This window comes from Leptinotarsa decemlineata, unplaced genomic scaffold (genome assembly GCF_025532065.1).
Source record: "Leptinotarsa decemlineata unplaced genomic scaffold, Ldec_3_MD MMD2_tig00000133_RagTag_RagTag, whole genome shotgun sequence".
Classification (NCBI taxonomy): domain Eukaryota; kingdom Metazoa; phylum Arthropoda; class Insecta; order Coleoptera; family Chrysomelidae; genus Leptinotarsa; species Leptinotarsa decemlineata.
This window is the reverse complement of record NW_027412542.1, coordinates 2,783,036-2,805,322: the sequence shown is the minus strand read 5'-3', so window position 1 is coordinate 2,805,322 and position 22,287 is coordinate 2,783,036. Positions and strand designations below refer to the sequence as shown.

At 34.0% G+C, this 22,287-nt stretch overlaps 1 protein-coding gene and 1 long non-coding RNA gene across 3 annotated transcripts in view; one reads left to right on the top strand and one right to left on the bottom strand.

Annotated features, from left to right (window-relative positions):
* dnc (phosphodiesterase dunce) overlaps positions 1 to 22,287 on the top strand; it is a 768,665-nt gene that overhangs the window by 133,304 nt on the left and 613,074 nt on the right. The window contains exon 1 of one of the 2 annotated variants that reach the window (XM_074172544.1): positions 121 to 271. The exons of the other annotated variant lie outside the window; for it this stretch is intronic. The gene's annotated coding sequence lies outside the window, so the exon portion shown is untranslated. Of the gene's footprint in view, positions 1 to 120; positions 272 to 22,287 lie in introns of those variants that run through there. 2 annotated transcript variants of the gene reach the window in all.
* On the bottom strand, positions 19,170 to 20,723 carry LOC141481249 (uncharacterized). The gene is made up of 3 exons (XR_012464828.1): positions 19,911 to 20,723; positions 19,706 to 19,829; positions 19,170 to 19,610 (listed from the first exon to the last, which is right to left on the bottom strand). It is a non-coding gene; the product is annotated as an uncharacterized lncRNA (long non-coding RNA).

Genomic DNA, 22,287 nt, shown 5'->3' with positions numbered 1-22,287 from the left:
ACACGATGGTGTCATTTAAGAATGAAAACGAAAGGTTTCTGTTGTCTTTTCAAAGGCGCCTTTACTCGTAGACAGGCGGCTATGCTCGCAACTTTTCGTCTTATGCTAGAATGGTCAATGTAGATTCAGTTTACCGCCGTAACAAGCGTTAATCAACACCGTCGTGTTTATTTTTTATTCGCGGAACAAAACACGTGTCGTGTGTTGTTGTGTTTGGATATCAAATGACTCCGCTATTGAATGTTCCAATTTTCAGTTGGTTTCGTTGAAGGTATTTTGATACATGAGATACATCCTAATTTATCATCCATTATCGCATTTACTGTGTCGTTTTTTGGTTTGTGACATTGGCGTTTTTCTTATCACTCAGATGTTCAGTGACTTTGTAATGAATTGTTAGTTAATGGGTTCGTCGTTTGTTATATTCGTCAAGGATATTCAACGTGCAATGATTTTCTATCGGTAGAAAGGTTGCAGTGATTGATGTTTTTATATTTGGATATTTTTAACTTTGTTGTTACACAATACTATTTGAAATTCCATCCTAATGTTTTGCGTTAAATTAGCACTTTGGAGGTTATGTTAGTTTTTGGCGGTTTTATTTCCATATTGGATAGTGTGCTACATTCAACAAACATTATAAAAATAATACATTCAACAAAAGGCTGGTAACAATAAAAAATAGAAGACAGAAAAAATATCTTCAATTCGTCACTCTGACTTGATAAAAATGACAACTCTTTGTTTGCAACAAAGTACTTACCTACTGCAAGTAAGGATCTCTGAGAAAACTTTAGACATTCTTTGTATTTAGAATACATAAAATTTTGAAAATAATTGCCGTTAAAAAAAAACCCATTTCAGGTCAGATTTAATAAATTAGTGACCTCAATAGTACTGTATCTAAGTAGGTACTGGTGATTTAACGTTTCTCGACAATAAACTTTTTCAACTAGAATTACTTTTTTAATCCTTTTCTGCCAGTCTCCTTCGGTAATATTAGATACGTCTTCTTTAATTAGCTCTATTTCTTATCAAATTTTGGAAAATTATTTTTACGCCTGATGCTTTGTTTCAATTTTTCCCAAATCAACTTGATGGGATTGAAACCAAAATAGGGGGAAGTCTGGTGTGTCCATACTTTTCACCAATACTCTCAAGGGCATACACTTTTTCAAATGTGTTTGTCTGTGAAACTTCAAGTAGTTGGTTTTTGGTGTAGTAATCTTCAAAATAAAAATTGTAATCCACCATTGCACTATTCGCATCCAAATTTGGGATCAATGTGTTTTCATACCATTCCTCGAAAATATTAGCTTCCATGTTCTTATGATAGTCAACATTACAGTCCTCAAGTTTTTTCCACATAATTTAAAAAATTCGGAACCAATCCTTTACTTCCTGAGCAATGCTCAATGATTAGTCGCGATCCTTTGTTAGCAGGCATGCTAGGCGTATACATTCTCGAACCATCAGTCCACCCTTTCGTAACTGTGTCGTGAGTGTCATACCAAATTTCGCCCAAATAGAAAATTTGCCGTTATTCTTGTCTATAGTTATCTGTTTTGAGTATTTGTAACGCAATTTCACTATTCTTCTGCTTTCCATAACTGCTTGACGTTTGTTTATTATTTTGAATCTAAATCTTAATTAGATTCTTAATCCAATTCTGAAAAATTGTGTCACAGCAGCTCACGTTATGGTCGAAAGAATAAAATTTCTTACATATCATTTCAGTTGTAGGAATCTCATTGCTTTTTTAACAGTCGTATATTGTTTTTTTCAATGATTTCATTAGATGAACATTTGAATGTTACGGTAATCCTGTATCACATCGCGTCTTGCGTTCATAACGTTTGTTTTTGACTATTTTACGTACAATTGAGGAAGGAATTTCGGTCAAATCTGATGTTGCTTGTAATAGTTTGTTTCCCTCGAAACCAAACTTGAGTTGTAGATTCTTATATACATTGAAACATGCTCTCTGTGTTTCAATATTCAAATGCATCCGAATCTTAATCACTGGTATCTCTTTTTCGCATTGTTCACCATCGCTATTGAAATCACTACACTGGAAAAAGTCTGCGTTGTTATCACACTCGTTATTACTATTAGTACTTGTCCAAGGACGCCACATTTTAAACAGATAACAAAAAAATTCTAAGTAATTATAACTGCACCCATATCGAATTTCATCACTCAAATCGCAATCAATTCCTGAACAGAACACAACGGCGATAACCATCACCGCATTCCCGATTTCTATTCGTCACCGTAACATGACTTCAAATGTAATTTCACGACTTTTCAGCCAATCATAAAACTCGGCTAGTAAAAATTATCCAATATGAACCGCCAATTCTTCAGTCCACGTGGACTATTTCGCAGCCGGTTCATTTCTGTGTATTGGTTTTTTTGGGCCTTTGAGAGTGCCGACAATTTCAAGTGTTTCTCAATACCGTTTACTTCGACTATACCGATGATTGTACTGACCCAAAGAGATGGGGGGATGGTTCCTATTATTTGCTTTCAATTCCACAAAAATATTGAAAAAATGTATATTTGGGCTATCGAAATTTCACAAACCAAAAAAGTGACCTACTTTAATAGAACATTTTAGACAGCTTCTGAAACAAATTTATAATCAGATCTGTGGAAGTTTGAGATCCCATATTCCTGAACATTTCACAAAATAATGACTTTTTGCCAGAAGATCTATACTTCTTGACACGATTATGATAAGTCAAAGACATAATATACAAGGAGATAATTATTTGTTTACCTCAAAATGCTTCCTGCTAATCATGATTAATACTTATGCTACCAATTATTCACGGTTGATACGATTTCCAAATTTGAGTTCAATTATAGATATAATTTCAAACCAAAAACACCAAACAACAATGGCTGTTGTTATTGATGAAATAACTTTAGCCCATCGCATAGCCTAATAGCGTTTTTTATTTCTTTTCACCATTATGAATGAAAAAGAGATGGTACTATTTTGACATTTTATTTAAAGGTATGGTTTTTGTTGATTAAACTTGTTAGGTATTATTTTTGACTGGTTTAGAAAAACACTTTTTCATTATGTATCCCCTATACTATTATAGTACTAAGCGCCAAAACGATCATGTGAGTTACCTACTATCTGTTACTGCACAATTCTATTAGTATCTATTACTTTTTGCAGAGATGATTAAAGTGGGTTTTATCCATATAAATGGTCAGAAGTTTAAGATTTTTATGCAATTATCACCACTCGTTTATTTTCTCGTTTATTTTTTTGCGCATGACCCCCTTCCGTAGTTATTGAAACTGCCAAATGATTAGATGGTGTTATTAGATACGTTATTGAAATTAAGTTATGGAAATTTAGTTAGTTTAGCTATAAACATATTCATCACAATTTTGATTTACATGTCTATTACATGTCTGTAATGCACTTTCTCTACTTCAATGAAAAATGTCTCTTCATTTAATTTCAAGATAAGAAATAAAGAAACTGATAATTTCTCGTGATTCCTTTATCGATTATAACGGAAGTCGAAGTCTTATCAATTACAGAAACTCCATATATCGATAGTCAGTACTGAAAACGTGAGCTTGAATTACATATGACTAATGTTAATACAACTAGTATTCTGATGTGATTGTAAAAATAACTAGTTTTTTATTGGCAACATTTCACATCATAACAATCACATTTGGAAATTTTCAGTGTTACTATTTTCCAACACAATAACAATTCATTTTTTATTTCAATAATGACGAAACAACCTTTATTAGGTCATTAAAAATGATTCAATCGATATTTCACAGCAAAAAGTCTTCTACTTGGTGTTTCAAAAAAACTAGCCATATGCATTATTAACAAGACATTTCATTATATATTATTCCAATTTCCATTCAACTCGAAATTTCTATATTTCTATAAATATTCCTCACCTCACTTCAAGAATCCAGAAACGATACTATAATTTTGGAATTTCGTACAAAATTAGCTTCCGAGGATTGGTCAAATCTTTACAATGAAGAAAACCTAAATGAAACATTCTCATCCTTCAGTATTACTCTCAACTTCTATTTCAATATCTATTTTCCAAAATCATGTAAGAAAAAGAAGTTGACTAAAATTAAATTTTTCAAATCATCGGAGATTAGTCATATGAAAAACAAACTAGTTTTCTACCAATCAATATCTCACATTGATCATCAGTACAAAGACATTTCCAGGGAACTAAAGATCAGCTATAATAATCTACGAGAAAACGCCAAGAAAGATTACTATAGGAAGAATGATGTGGCAGATAATTAAAGAAGGAACGCGTTCACTGCATTGTAATCAGATAGACACTGAAAATCCAGGAGAAATGGCTAATAATTTTAACAACCATTTTGCAAATTAAACTCTCAAAATTTTGTCAACACAAAATAATATCGGTAAAGTGAGCGGTTTTGAGAAGTCGATAGCCTCCAATACACACACACCTTGTTTTTGAGTCCAATCACAGAAAATGAGTTAATAACAATTGTAAAAAATATGAAAAACAAAAAGAGCTGTGGAATTGATGATGTTCCAATACTTATCATTAAAAGTTGTATATATTAAATAGTTAGTGTTTTAACTCATCTGATAAATATGTCATTCGAGCAAGGAATTTTTCCTGATGATTTGAAGACAGCTATTGTAAAAGCACTATATAAGAAAGGAAGTTGGTCAGACATTAATAATTTCAGACCAATTAGTCTTCTGACATGTATATCAAAACTATTCGAAAACGCAATGGCCCCAAGACTAACATCTTTCTTCTCGAACTTTAATAGGTTTTCTAGTCACCAACACGCCCATTTGAAAAAAAATCCATTGAGACAGCTCTTGTTAATTTTAGTAATGAAAGTCTGGAAGCAATGGAAAGAGGGGATCTATCCTGTGGGATTTTCATGGACTTATCCAAAGCCTTTGATTGTATAGATCATGAGCTTCTACTAGGCAAACTTTACAAATATGGAATTCGAGGGAACTCCTATAATTGGTTCAAGTAGCACGATCAGATGCTTTGGATACGTCTATGAGAGTTCCACAGGGTAATATATTGGGCCCAATACTCTTCATTATATTTACAAATAACATAAAAATGGTGGTAAATTCAAATTCCGCTCACATAGTCAATTATGCTGATGATACTAACCTATTGTTGACAGGTGCAAACTTACCACAGATAATAAAACATGGTAGTATTGTAATATAAAGGATAAAACAACTTTTTTCTGGAAAATAAATTGATTTTAAATGATGAAAAAACAGATTGCGTCATGTTCAAAATTGATAACAGCATGGAGACACCGAAGAGCATCTGTCTCAATGATTTTAGAGTGACCTGCAACACCTCTGTGAAGTTTTTGGGTATATATATCGATGACACCCTAAGTTGGGTAAATCAAATAGACAATCTCTACTATGCTAATTTTTACTCTGCAATAAGGTTTGGTATTATCATTTGGGGCTCCAGTCATGAGCTGAACAGAGTATTTCTCTGCCAAAAAAAGGTAATCAGAATACTTTTTGGTATAGTTTAAAATGAACAAATTATTAACAATACCAGCGATATACATTTTTGAGTCATTAAAATTTTTAGTAAATCAACAAAGCTACTATGAAAAACATCATAAAAAACATAAGTATGGAACAAGATTTAGGAATGATTTTTTATATCCGATACATAAAAACTCTCTATATGAAAGAAGTTCTGTCTACAGTGCGATTGCATTTTTTATTTCTCTCCCATAGGATATAAGAGACATTGGGATGGCCGGCGGTTTTCTGAAGTCTATGAAATAATTTTTATGCAATATAGAGCCTTATACTATAGATGAATATTTAAACAGTAGATGTCAAATTTTATTTTATCAACTCTATACTTATATGTGTATGTGATGTGTTGTATTCAAATTTTGTATCTTATTACTCTTTTGTAATTTTGTTCAATGACGTATTTCTCGGACAAAGTATTTCTTTTAACTTTTATACAAGATTTACATGTATTCTGTAGAAATGAATGAATATCTATCTATCTATCTATCTGAAAATAATATATTAATATAGACACTTTCGAATATTTGGGAAACGATGTAAAAAAGTCTGCCGATTTAGTAAGTACTGAAGTTAAAAGTTAGTACAAAAAAGTTTTCCCCCAAATAAGCCACCAGTAAAATGGTTTAACAAAAACTTGGAAGAAAGGCAAAAAATTCTATCATCTATCAAAATAATTTCTAATAATACCAACAATCCGAAATACTGGTTTTTTCACAAAAAACTGGAAACCGACTACAGAAATTCGATTATAAATACAAAAAGGGTGGCCTATGAAAACTTCCTCACTAGATCTACCAATCTAGTTGAAGATAGCTGGAGAATCATAAATTTTGAATACCGTATAAAAATGGCAATAGAAATGATTATTTCGATCATAACCCTGACGACTTCCTTGATTTTTTCAGTACAGTTGCAGTAAACATTATCAAAACATTACCAAACTCCGATTTATTTCCTACTAAGAAAATCACAATCACATAAACACAGTTTCTTTTTATCTCCAACCACACCAGCTATCAAACGACTGAAAAATTCCAGTGCAGTACTTAGAGGGCTTTGAACTAAATGCATTGCTCATTAAGGAGACATCGGAACTACTGCTTGAACCCATAACGCTCGTAATCAATTAGTGTTTCACTCCAGGAGTTTTTCCTGACAAATTCAAGAGTCTTACCAATATTTAAAAAAAGATGATCCCAATATTTTAAGCAACTTCCGATCAATTTCAATCTATAATATTTTTTCAAAAACAGTGAAGGTTTTAATGGAAGATAGGCTGGCAGATTATTTCGAAAAAATATAAGTTTATATCAAACACCCAATATGGTTTTCGGAAGGACAAATCAACAATTAGGGTTTTACTGAGGATCATTGGAGACATTGTCGAGGGCAAGTAACATGCAATAATCACCATTATTATCCTATCTAACAGACAACAAATAGTTGAAATAAGTACAAATGTTTCTTATATCTTTGAACCACCAAATATGGAGTTTCCCAAGGCTCGGTACGATTAGTACATCCACTTTTCTCTTTGCTGACGATACTTCTTTTTTCAACACCTCTTCATAGTTACCTATTCTTTTGGAAATGTCTGATGAATCCATTCACAATGCGAAAAGTTGGTATACCGCCAACTCCATGCAATTGAATGATCAGAAGAATCAAAACTTAATCATTTCAAGTAACAACTATACAGCAGGTGAACATTGCAAACTTCTTGGTATTACAATCGATGACTCCCTTAATTGGTATGAGCATACAGAATATATATCTAGTATCTTTTGTTTCTGATAAGAAGGCTACAATGTAGCAGCCGCTTTCGGGCTGTTTGGCCAATAAGGCCACATATGTTGATGATAGGCACTACTTTGCACTGACGAGTGGACAAACAGCCCAAAACTGGTATGCAAGTGTTGAAAATCTATTGCGGCAGTTGTATCGCTAACAGCATATGCAGGAATAACTTCAATGAAGAATCCTGCACTGACGCCTGTCGGATATAATCCAACGCCCTTCGTGGTATTAGCCAGGGGAGTAGTTGTTTTCTGATAGGTGACAGTCCATTAACCTACAGTGTAGGGAGTTGATACTGGCCTGAACGAATTGTTCCTTTAGATGAGTTGATTTTACTAATTTCTCTGTCTGTAAACTTATTGTAAAACAGTCAAATAAATCTATCTATCTATCTGTCCGACACGGATTTCTTGCAGCCAGCAGTAAAACAAAAAATGAAGTTGGAGGTTATCTAATTTCGAGTAAATTTTGCAAATATGCTTACATTTAGTACGTTATTCTAAACTAACTCGATGATTTGAGATACGATTTTTCTCAAGTGCATTGTTTGCAGAATGATGAATTTCCTGTATTTGTGTATAATAGTTAGTTGTTAAAATTTATTAGATACATATTCTTGTATGAATGAAATTGTCGCCATTTTAATGACGAAAACTCGAATAATTTCGACAAGGGCACATGTCTACAAAAGGGCAATCTCCACAAAAAGGTAACGTTTGGTTAGGGCATGTTGAATAGGCCACATAGGTCCTTTATATATTGAAGGAAATTTGAAAGGCGATATCTACCTTATATTTGACGGTTTTATCGATCTCCTTATATCAGAACTAGAAAATTTCATACTCAAATTGTCTTTTGAGCCCAACTCAATCGTACGATTAGGTTTCGAAATACGGGGTGTTGAAGTTGATATATGTCCATGCACTAGTTTTTATAACATATTTTCAAAACGAATTGAGACTGTTCAGATTAGATTGCTTTTGATATTCATTACAGTTACGGAGTAGTCCATTACTAAAAGTAAAGTAATTTCTGAAAAATTGGAATTAACAAAAAAGAAACAAAAAATTGAAAACCTAGTAAAAATTACCAAATACTTGATTTTTCGTATGGAGTAACTGACACAATAATTTATTTATTCAGGTTTATTGAAATATACAGAGGCATACGAAAATTATTTTCAATGATATTCAATGTCACCTTTTGTATATTTTGACCCATGTTGAATAACTATTTTGATAGCGAGGAATATCATTCAAGCAATTCTATGTTATGAAGGGGAGAAAAATGATGACAAAGTTTCTTACTTACGATAAAATACGAAAACATTTACATTTTCACACATCATCCTGTATATCTAGACTATTAGCAAAAACTATAAGCATTCAAACTTTATCTGCTGAAGTACTTAGAAATCTGTATGTTTTAGATTTCTTAATTTTTTTTAATGACCATATATATCTGAATACCTAAATAATAGGTAGAAAGTCATATAACTCAAATTGTGACATAAAGCATCAATTAGGAAGAATTCAGTCAGAAATGATATGCACGAGGAAGCTTTTGTATAATGAAACACGTGTTTTGCGGTTTTGTGAACTGCAGATCTCAGAATTTACTTGAATATTGTAAAGAGAAAATATTTGTTTGTTCTTCAAAAATGGCACTAATGCAAGAAAGAAAAAACTGACATATGAAAGGTAATTGTTTCCGCGTGCGAAATTGTTTATATTCATTCTCTGTTTGACATTCCATATACTTGGTTGTTCTTTCATGATTTTTTCAAACGTATTCAGATTTTCGCTAAACGATTTTTCAAAAACGCAACACATGTTTCGCCATGTTTCGGGCGTGTCTTTACTAACTGTATTCTACATATTCAATACTTGATAAACCTTATTTTACAATTTGAAGTACCTAAATTTCAAGTACCTGATTTTACCTAAGTTTGTAATGCATTAAATTAGCTGAGCTTATGTCCCAGTGTCCACATTTGAAAAAATATTTAGTAACGGGGAGTTATTCAATTCTATTCAATCATTCAGTAAATTGCATGAATTCCTGAATCTATTGATTTTTAAATTTTCTAGAAGTTTGAGTTTCAAACTATTCTCTTCTAAATGTAACAAGTCGTATTCATGATTGAACTCATGTCCTTCTGCTAAAAAGTGGAATTGGTCTTTCTATTCACAAAACTACTTTTAAGTATGCTCTTTAATTCTTTAGAAAAACGTTCTTCCCATTTAGCCAATATACAGTTTTGGGCAAGAGCCACAAGTCAGATCTTTCTCATTTACTGATCTCTTTGTATCTTCTCAATATCATTTCTAAGAATTTTCATGGTGTTTTATCCCAATACCAAACTATTCCTAAGAAGTGAATTTTCAATTACTTTTTCGAAAACGAATGTTTGTCAATAACCTGATTATGATTTCCACACTGTTTCGTTGTTTTGAATTGTATCTCCCACTATTATGGTTTATAAGTTTCAAATACAAGGTATTACTTGATTTCATTGTCCTTCTATAGTATCACATTTCCTAGGCAGAAGTTATTATAAGTTCATTCTATAAGAAACAACCATTTTAATGTATCCATGTTAAATTATATGAATCAATTTGTGATTTGTTAGTATTGATAAAAATGAATACGGAAATAAATGAGAAATGCAGACATTTTAATTGTTTTCTTAGATAATACATGTATCATTCAATTAATTCTCCATTTTCAAATACATACACCAATTGTACGAGCTATCCGATAAGATTACAGCCTTATCGGTAGTAAATCCTATTGGATGTTCATGATTGTTTGATAATTTCGAATCAATATAAATGAATCTGATTCTTTTCAAACTATATGACATAATTAAGAGGATAATCGTATGTTGATATATTATATTACTGTGATAAAGAACATTTTGATGTGGGTTGGGAATATGCAGTTGGTGTAAACTGATAATGATTTCTATGACAAGTGTAGACCCCCTCCCATTAGGTTTGTTTGTTTTTATGTTTCTATTGGTTTAATTTAATCATTAAAATAATGAGAAAACATCATGATTCAAGAGACCGCAACCCTGTGAGTGGGGTAATGTCATACTACCTAGACTGAAAAGTCTCGGGCCTAATACATAGATGGCGCCAAACAACAATTGGACGTTGGTTTGCTGACTTCAAACATGGTCGTAGAGATACCGATAATGCAGAACGCAGTGGACGTGCCAGTAGACAGTAACACCAGAAAACAAAAAAATACACAAAATCGTTTTGAATGATCCGAAAAGTGAAGTTGTGTCAGTTAGCTGACATCATAACGATATCAAAGGAGCGTGTTGGCTTTATATTGCATGAACATTTGACTATGTGTCCAGTCGACTCTGACAATCCGTCGTGAATGGTTGTAGTGTCCGCTAATAAATTCTAAAAGTGATAAAACTAAAAAAAGGTGTAAAAAGTGTAGTATGATCTTAACTTCAATTTATATCGGTGAGACTTTTTTCCTAAGCGAAAGATAAAGTGGTTTTTTCAGAGGGGTATGCCGAATATTATTGGCATATATTCCTGATATTACCATGAACTCCACTAACATACCGAGTGTTTCTGACTACAGGGACACTCAAAGTAATCAATCAAATGTTCAATCCAACTCATACTCTACTGCAGTCCAAAACTTTAAATTTCCATCCAGAGAGCAAGCCATACACTTCAATTCTATCCAAGGAGTTAAAATACAGGAGTACATCATCGCCATCGAAACCAAAGTTCAGTCTAAAAATATAATTTTTTCCTCCAGGATCTCCAATAACAGAGTTTGTATATACTTTCCTTCAACAAGGTGGAGAAATAGTGGTGAACCAACCTGAAAGCACGGAGGTTAATAACACCCGCAACTCGTTTAATACTATCAAATGTATGTCCGTCAATTCCCCACATCATAATTGAAAATAGCCTTAAAGACCTAGGTTTGAGCCTTATGTCCCCTATAACCTTTCTCAGAATCGGTATTTCACAACCAGAGTTCAGCCATATTCTTAATTTCCGGAGGCAAGTCTACGTTCAAACTGATACCTTTACCTTTCCAGAATCAATTGTTATTCCTTTCGAAAACACCCCATACGGTATTTTTCTATCCGACGACAAGCTAACCTGCTTCAAATGTAAAAAAGATGGTCATGTAGCCGTCGCTTGCACGGAAACAGTTAATGATATCCCTACCACGGTTAGTCCCGAAAACCAATTGGAAAATGAACGTGTGGTCATTCCAACACAAATCACCAACCCAATACAAAAACGTTCAAGATCAGAAGTAACAAGCCCCACGTTATCAAACACCGACTCCAATCCACCTAAACAGCCCGGGTTCATTCAGTCGTTTTCGCAAACTCGTAGGAAACCGAAAAAACCTCATCAAACGCTACAGCTGCACACCTTTCTTCAGCGAAAAGGATATTTGACGATGAATCAACAACCTTTTCTCTAGACTTCAATCAAATAGTCAGTTTTTGGAAAATATGTACGGGTCATCCGATCCTCTCAGTATAGCACGTGAATATACTGACAACGTGCATTCTCTCATGGATATATTAACAAAAATATACCCAGCTCTGACTGAACGAAGTATTAAAGCTCGTATCACAAAATTAAAGAGAAAATTGATGAAACAACTGAATAATGAACTCGAAACAAACTCAAATATTTCCCTTCCTGAGAACGAAAGCGACCTCTCACAAGAAACCTATTGAAGTTTCTGACCCCCCTTTTCTTCATTTTTTTTATTAACAGAATTCATCCTTTAAAGGAACATAAATGGAGTATTTCCCCATCTGGAAATACTCCAACTTCTGATGAATAAGGAAAACCCCTTAGTAATATGTTTGCAGGAAACTAACTTCAAGACTGCACATACATACGAAATGAAATCTTACAACTCTTTTCATAAAATTAGAAATAACCCACTTAGAGCCTGCGCTGGAGTCACCATTTATACTAAAAAATCGATCGTTTCAAAAATGGTATTAATAACGTCAGAACTCGAAGTTATAACAGTTCTTGTCACATTTCCGCAAAAATTATGCATTTGTAACGTATATATTCCACCGAATGTAGAGTTAACCTTTCGAGAACTTGATACGATAATTTAACAGCTTCCAAAACCCTTCATTATTGTGGGAGATTTCAACGCCCACAATCCTCTATGGGGCTGCGTATCTTCTAACAAACGCGGAGTAGTCTTAGAGGAATACATCAACCTTTCCAACCTTGTTATATTAAACAATGGTGAATTTACGATATTCAATAGCACATCTGGCAACCATTCCGCTATAGACTTAGCCTTTTGCACGCCAACGATTTCTACATCGCTCTCTTGGAAAGTATCATCACAAGTATACGATAGTGATCATTTTCCAATCTTGATTGAAAGCAATGAAAACTCATTTCAGACACCAATATATCATCCCACATGGAAACTCAAGAATGTACAGCATGACAAATGGACTCACTAGGAAAACCTCATTGACTCCAAGTTATCAGATATTTCTTCTACAAATTTCGATTATGACCTGAATACGCTGGTGGAGAAATTCACCAAAATTATAATCGAATCGGCATACACTGCCATAGGTGAAAATCCACAATTAACACATCACTATTCAGTACCATGGTGGAACGACAAATGTCAGGCAGCAACAATTGAGTGCAAACGTTCTTTCAACAAATTGAAACGACATTTCTCCCTTGAGAACAAAGTCGCATAGTCAAAGTCAATAGCTGAAGTATGGGGAAAAATAAGCAGTATCCGAAGGTCGAAAGGAAATCCCATTTCCTACCTTATTGATGACGATATCGTATTATCGAATAGTCGCGAGATTGCTAATATTCTAGCTAATATATTTCAGCAACAGTATAGTGACGTCAACTACGATAATAATTTTTTAGAAAGAAGGGAAGTCATAGACTCCAATCCTTTTGTAATTGAAGACGAAGATGAAAATTTACTAAACATCGATATAACCATGGATGAACTCGAAGAGGCATTGTCTGAAGTGAAAGGCCATACACCTGGGCCAGATGACATCCCTTATATATTTATCACGAAACTGCCACAATCCGGCAAACTCCATCTCCCAGGGATTTACAACACTTTATACCGCACCAGACAACTTCCCACATCTTGGTCTAATTCTATTGTACTGCCTCTCCTGAAACAGAATGAATCTCCATCTGATCCCGACTCATATAGACCTATTTCCCTTATCTCCACCTTGTGTAAGGTATTGGAGAAGATTTTGAACGCTACCGTTTTTTCTTGAGCAGAATAACCTGATAATTCCCCAACAAAGCGGATTTCGCAAAAACCGCTCAACAACAGACAATCTGGTTATCCTACAGTCAGCCATACACGAGTCCTTCGCAAATCGACACAAGGTTGTAGCCATCTTTTTCGATATACGTCGAGCATTCAATACAGTTTGGAATCGCAACGTATTGGAACAGATGAAAAATTGGCATATCCAAGGAAATCTACTTGCTTTTATAGAAAATTTCCTTGAAAAATAGATCCTTTTCTGTGAGAGCTAATGATATAGACTCTGAGAAAAAATACCTCAAAAAAGAAACTTCTCAGGGATCATCACTCAGCGGCACCCTCTTCCTCATAGCCATCAACGACATCTTGAAGAATATCAAATCATTAGTCAAAGGGCTGCTATACGCGGATGACCTAGTCCTATTTGTCAGTGGCAGAAAAATAAACACATTGGAGTCATTATCAGGCGATACCAAGTCTGGAATTATGGTCTCTCAATACAGGTTTCCAATTTTCACCAGCGAAGACCAAATGCCTCCTATTTTCCAAACAGCAAGCAACCAAACTTTATACTTAATGGATATCAGTTAGAATTCGTTGACGAAACAGTTCCTTGGGATAACGTTTGACTACTAACTGAAATGGAACGTCCATATTCCCAATGTTAAGAAATCTTGTCAAAATGGTTTGAATCTAATGAAGGTCTTGTCAAATTACAATTGGGGAGCGGACTGCAATATTTTGTTAACCATCTATCGGGCGCTAATAAGATCTAAAATAGACTAGGTATGGATGGATTGCCTACTCTACTGCAAATAAGTCAGCTCTTAAACAGCTGGATGTCATTCAACATGTCGCCATTAGGATAGCCTTAGGAGCATACCGTAATAGTCCAGTGGAAAGTTCACTTATCGAAGCAGGAGAACAGCCTCTCGATCTTCGCCGTGAATACATGACCATGACGTATACTGCAAGAATTTCTGATTATATAAACAACCCCGCTCATCACTACACCTTCACTAACATATTTCCCCTTCCTTGCAATCAAAGTAATAAAGGTGCTTTACCCCTCTACGCAAAAATGTCAAAAATTTCCAATAATCCTGTAGTCCCTAATAATGTCATGTCACTTGGTTTCTGCTCTCTACCACCAAAAATCATAAAGATCCCATCCTGTAATACCCAACTCTCCACCCACAGGAAAAATGATATCATCCAAAAAACTTTCTCTGAAATAATCTCCAATTACAAGGAATACAGTCATTTATACACAGATGCTTCGAAATCTTCTGACTGTGTGGGACCAGCCCTCATAACAAGAGCTGCCTACCGTCTGACGTCAATCTGTAGTGTTTATACAGGTGAACTATACGCCATAGATCAAGCCGTAGCACACTGTGAAAGACTGGAAGGCAACTCTGTTATTATCACCGATTCTCTCTGCGCAATTCATGGAATCAGACAGTTATACCCAAACAATTACTACTTGTCCGTATAAAGGAAAGGATATCCAAGCTAATGCAGAATCAAAAATGTATTAAACTAATCTGGATACCTTCTCATACTGGAATCAGAGGCAATGAGAAAGCCGATGCAATCGCTCGCAATGTTACAGTTACTCCTTCCGCAACACAGTTTGAACAAATTTTCCACTTAGATTACTTTGAAATCATAAAGAAACTAATAGCAAACACTTGGAAAAAAAGATGGATGGCCATGGAATCAAATAAATTACGTGAGATAAATCCCGACATGCGCTTCCAGAACTATCAATCACTCTTACTCGCCCCTCACCAACACCTCATGAAGAAAGAATATGCTGCGGAGTGTGATATTTGTTGTGTGAGCAACAGTGTGAAACACATTATCCTGGAGTGCCCAGTTTTTGAATATGAAAGACAAGAAGCAAGACTTCCCAGTGATCTCAATTCTGCCCTAGACGTGGTGAACTTGAACTCTTTAGTAACCTTTTTGAAATATATTCATATATTACATAAAATATAATTATACCTAATTGTTCCTCCGCTAATAACCCTTCGCGGTTGATGTGTTTATTTTTTAAATAAAAATTTTTTTTGACTATGTGACCCAGGCGTTATTTGACCGGCAAAACACAGACAACTAAAGTTTTGCTAGAATCTAGCTAAACTTTTCTGAACTCCTGTTCTTTAGTGACACTAATTTATATCAATTCGACTGTGCTCACAATGTGTTAAAGTGCTCCCAAACAATCCAAGGTACACCGGTTATTAGGCAAAGTTAAAGTGCAAATTGGTACCAAAAGATACAGTAAAAATCGCACTTCTTTCTGTTGAAAATCCGAAGCAAAAAATAATAAAAATATATGTGCAAACTGCGTTATTAACCATCAAAGTTCCCTGCATTCTACGAACACTGAAAGAAAAACGGTATGTGGCAAAAACTGGACCGAAGATAAGATAAAGTGTTGGTGTATATAAAATATTTATCCAATCTACCCAGTAGCGGATTCCAATGAAATATTAAAACACGTGAAGCTTTTGTTATTTTCTCACGAAATATGAACTAAAAATGGATGGGGATGTCATCACAAATGCTGAACTTCTAAAACAACTCTTAAACGCCATAAAAAAGGAAAGCAACGACATCAAGAAAGAATTGAAAGAAGAAATCAAATTTGCGAACACCAAATTGATAGGAAAAATAGAAGCATGTTTTTCTAGCATCAAACGACTAGATAACAAATATACACAACTTGAATCAAGGTGTATAAATATTGATAGAAAGGCACGAAAAAATAATATAATAATATTTGGTCTGACTATTTCAGAAGGAACTGAAATAACAACAACGGTTCTGGAAAAAATCAAAGAATTGATCGGTATCGAGATCGCATTGAATGAAATCAATAATTTATATCCGATTAAGGCAGGAAATAGGAGTGCCATTAAAGTTGAATTTATTTCTTACCTGAAAAAAACCACAATACTTAAAAACTGTTATAAACTAAAGGGTACAAACATACAATTCGTACAGGACCTGTGCTACGAGGATAGACAAGAAAACAAAATCCTTAGAAAACATCAGAACAGTGCCAGATCAAAGGGCTACTTAGCCAAAATACGCGGCCGTACTCTGGTTGTTAACAACGAAGTCTACTCGGTTGATCAATTGAAACAAATTGAAATACAAGAAGACACAAATGAAACTGACCTAATAACCTATGTCCCCCAAGAAACCAAATCAGCGAGTGTACCATCGACTCCCACGACAAGCCAAACCTTCTTTGAAGATAGTCTTCGTCTCTTTACATTGCAGACACCAAAGTCGCATAGTGAAAATAGCCAACAGAAAGAAATACTTGTCCAATTTGACCGAAACGGAGAAAATGCGAAGAAAACTACTTTAAACAACACAGAAAGGAATCAAACCGCTCTAAACGAATTGGACAAGCTACTGGGACTTGAAAGAAATTCTGAAAAGGTACAACACACAGAGGAACAAAAATTTGTAAATTCTGTGGCCAGGACTAAACCCGAAGAAAAGAAGACGGACGATAAAAAGAAAAAGGAAAGATTACCCTCCACTTCTATTCATAACACCCGCATTATCACACGTCAACAAACCAGCAAGTAATTCTATATGAAAACATACAAATCGTCTCTATATATGTAAATTGTAAATATGTGAGTATATTAATTTATACATATGTATGTACTCGTGAATATCAATACTATTATTAGCTATTACTTTATATAGTGTAATTTATGAATAATAATACTCAAAAATGAATCAGTATCTCCGAGACTTTCAAGTTGAAACGATAGAAACTCAAATTATTGAGAATATTTCACAACTCACGAAACTGACAAATACGAACTTAGACATTAAAATACTACACACTAATATAAGAAGCGTAAATAAAAACTTAGATCAAATAAAAATTTTGCTTGAGGAATCTAAACATATCTTCGACGTGGTGGTTTTGTCTGAGACTTGGCAAGTTAGAGATCCAGATCTATATAACATCAATGGATATAATCTCATTTACAATGGCGGTACTATAAATCAAAATGACGGAGTGATGATCCTTATAAAAAACTATATATCTTATACCTATGACATATTACAACTCAAAAATGGAATCAAATTAATACAAACTGAAATCAAACTTTACAATAAAAATATATCATTAACATCTATTTATAGACCACCATCTACGTCTACAAATGCTTTTATTGAAAGTCTATCAGAATACCTGGAACATTGTGAAGAAAGGAATATAAGTACACATATTCTTTTAGGAGACATAAATATCAACATAATGGAAAACGATGACATCACAAATAGTTATTTAGATGTCCTAAATACTCAGGGATTTATATCCTACATCAACAGAATAACTAGATTCACCTCTGGCACTTGTATTGATCACTGCTTCGTGAAAAATACTTCAAATAGTTTACTCAAATTCAATCCATTCATCCTTGAAACTGATATTACAGACCACTATTCGATCATATTACAAATTATCACACCTGAAACAAAAAGTGAGCCACCTCAATATCCAAAATTTCAAAAATTCATAGACAATCAAAAACTAAAACATAACATAGCTGGTGAGAACTGGTTAGAAGTCTACTCAACAGGTGATATTGAAGCTGCTACTGAAATATTAATTGAAAAAGTGAACAAAATCGTGGAACTGAGTACAAGTACTGTGAAAATCAGACGACGAGATACCAAAAGGAACCCATGGGTTACTGATGGTATACTTAAGTCGATACATAAAAAAACCGAATTGTATAAAACAATGAAGGCGAATCCAACTGCAGTGAATCAAACAAAATACAATCAATATAAAAACAAACTTCAAAAAGTAATGGATGAATCTAAAATTAACTATTATAAAATAAAAATTGATGATAATAAAAGAGATTCCTCAAAGTTGTGGAAAACAATAAACGAAATTACTAACAAAAAAAATAATAAAGAAGAAATAAGAGAAATCTGTTTAGAAGATGGTGAAAAAATTAATGATCCCCAACAAATCGCCAATGAATTCGTCGGATATTTCACGAAAGTTGGTCAAAACCTAGCAAATGACATTCTTAAAAGGCCAAATTACAGAAAAAACTATCTGAAAAATAGAAAAATTAATTCCTTTTTCCTAGAAGAAACCAATGAATTAGAAATCGAGCGAACTATACAGAACCTAAAAAATAAAAAATGTCCCGGAATCGACAATCTCCGAGCAGAAACTATCAAATTAATAGCTAGAGAACTTGCAAAACCATTAACTTACCTGATAAACTGGTCTTTCAGTAGTGGAATATGTCCAAACCCCTTCAAAATTGCTATTATAACACCAATATTTAAATCTGGAAATAGAACCAAACTGGAGAACTACCGTCCAATATCTGTTATTACAAATTTCGCGAAAATTTATGAGTCTATCCTTAAATCGCGAATCAGCGCATACCTAAATAGAAATAATATTTTATCTAAAAATCAGTACGGTTTTCAACAGGGCAAATCAACTGTAGACGCCATATCATTTCTCACAAACCACATTAGTAAATACGTAGATAATAATGTACCATCCCTATGTATATTCGTAGATTTGAAAAAAGCTTTCGACACCGTCAGTCACAATCAACTGCTAGAAGTACTGGACAGCATCGGATTCAGAGGTCTACCGTACTCACTATTGTGCAGTTATCTGAATCAAAGAAAACAATGTGTAAAAATTAAAGACATCAAGAGTGACCTACACACTGTTGAGTACGGCGTACCTCAAGGAACCGTTTTGGGTCCGCTACTTTTTAACATCTACCTGAACGATATGTTCTCACTGAATGTGGAAGGTGATATAATCAGCTTTGCTGACGACACTGCAATTATTTTTCAATCGGAATCCTGGAATTCTCTGAAACAAAAAGCAGAAAAAAATTTCAAAATAATAATTAAATGGTTCGAAAGTAAATTATTGAATATAAATATATCCAAAACATTTTACATTACCTTCACTTCGTATGCCAAGAATCTACCAGATTTCAAATCACTTTCAATAAAATACGATGACGTAGAACTTTCCGTTTCATCAGTGGATAAATTGAAATACCTTGGTATATATATTGACGCACATCTAAAATGGGATGCACATATTGATTACTTAGTCAAAAAACTAAGATTTGTTGCATATAGATTAAAATACGTGAGACCATACCTACAAACAGCCCAGATGCGAATGCTATACTATGCATTGTTCGAAACCCACCTTACATACGGAATAATTGCTTGGGGAGCAGCAAACACAACTTTTTTGAAACACCTAGAACAAACACAAAAATCAGTATTGAAAATTATCCACCTCAAAAAAAGAACTTACCCGACCGACTCATTATATAAAGAAACATCAATTCTAGACATAAGACAACTCTACTTTCTCAAAACTATAATAAGACAACATAATAATAAACATGAATTAAGGATAATAGAACACCAATATGAAACCCGACAAAAAAATAATTCATATGTCCCGATTTCACGGAAAAACATCCTTCAAAGGTCTTACTCATACCTAGCTCCTCGGTTATATAATCTCGTCCCACATCATATAAAAAATATCAGGAGTGATAATTCATTTAAGAATAAACTCAAAACCTGGGTCTTAGGCTTGCCAAGGCTTCAGATACACCAACACGTTGATATGAAAAATGTTTACTATCATAGTGACATGCATAGAAACTGATTCACATATTCATACAAGAAGATTGATGATATAATTAAAATAATATGTCTGATAATTTTAAAACTTCTTACCTTTTATTTATTTACTCATACCACTTTATATTTCAAATTTTAAATTGTATTCATTAGTATTCAAATTTTAAATTGTATTCATTAGTATTCAAATTTCTGCAGACCCCACGCACAGGTATATCCTTCTGTGGGAATTCTATATTTATTTGGAAATTGACTCGTACAATTTGTATCATTGAACAATGTATCTTTGCCAATAAATATTATTATTATTATTATTATACTTCCAATATGAATCCACATAATTGTACACTTCAGTTAGCTGAGGATACTTCCTTAGCATGTGCATATGTATATTACTGGAGTTTCTTTCCCAACACGTAATCGTTATTTTCAACACCTGGACACGTGTTTCGATCACCAAGTGATCATCTTCAAAGAGGAAGATTAAAACTAGGAACTAACGCGAAGCTAACCCTATTTATGCTATATAGATATCCCATACAGGTAAACCATCCAGGTGTACCACCCATACAGGCATACCAACCTAAATTAATTTTACAATTTTGCCTTATCTATTATTTTACAATATATGTTGAAAATGAAATGTTTTATATACAGCTATAACGGTAAACATATATTGTAAAATAATAGATAAGGCAAAATTATGAAATTAATTTAGGTTGGTATACCTGCAAGGGTGGTACACCTGGATGGTTTACCTGTATGGGATATCTATATAGCATAAATAGGGTTAGAAAGAACTATCCAACCACTGTTTTGTCTTATGAAATATACGTTGCTATATTTTAACAAACTACTATTAGGCATATATTTGTGTTTTTGTAGCTCCATATCTTAATAAATACTTATTCCAGTTTGTCGTGATGGATACTGATCGGTAGAGAATTTTGTACTCTATGCATTGACGCTATTCATTTCTTTCCAAAGTTTTTTTACTTTTTTTAGCCTATAACTATATGATGTCGTTGAGCGATTTTTGAACAAATTTTTTCTACGAATTCAAATTGTACTGAAACGCTGCCGAAACAGACCGAAAAATTAACCGGCACTTGCCAATCTGTCTGTTTAAAATCTGTTCTTCCGTTAACCAGCTGTCGCACCCCTACGAACGACAACCCTCAGAAGTCGAAACTTATGCGAGCTAAGGATTAACGAGGTCTTACTTTTTAATGTGTGGTTCCTAACACGGGTTGGACGATAACAAGTGAAGATCGATCGTTCAGACTAGGGCTTGAACCACCGACCAACACGGCAGTCAATTCGAGTGAGTGAACAAAGCACCCACGCCGAACCGCTTGGCTACCAACCGCTGATAGTGTTAATGGAGCCCACTGTTCGAAATTAATTTCCGCAATTTCGTTCCGGATATTTCAGCCTCGAAGATGAGTAGCGAAGTGGTCAGCAGCATCCGGCGTTGGTCAACAGAAGAGGTCCGATTCTGCTCCACGACAACACTCGTCCGCACGTTACACAAATCACCGTCCGAAAATAAAATGAATTGAGCGTCTAATTTCAGCCTCAACCACCATACTCTCCAGACCTCTTGCAACCCGACTAATATCTTTTCTAGCACTTCGGTAACCTTCTCACCGGTAGAACCTGCGTCAATCAGTACCAGGCAATAACGGCTTTCGTCGACTCTATCAAATCCTGAGCACATAGTTATATGCTGATGTAATTAATCAACTTGTGTTACTTTTACACTGATTCGAAGGGCGCTCATTTCGATTAAATTGAATAAGTATTCACTGAGATGTTACAGATCAAAGTAGACTCATAAAAACATTTAAAACCTTTGAAATAACTCAATATTTTCT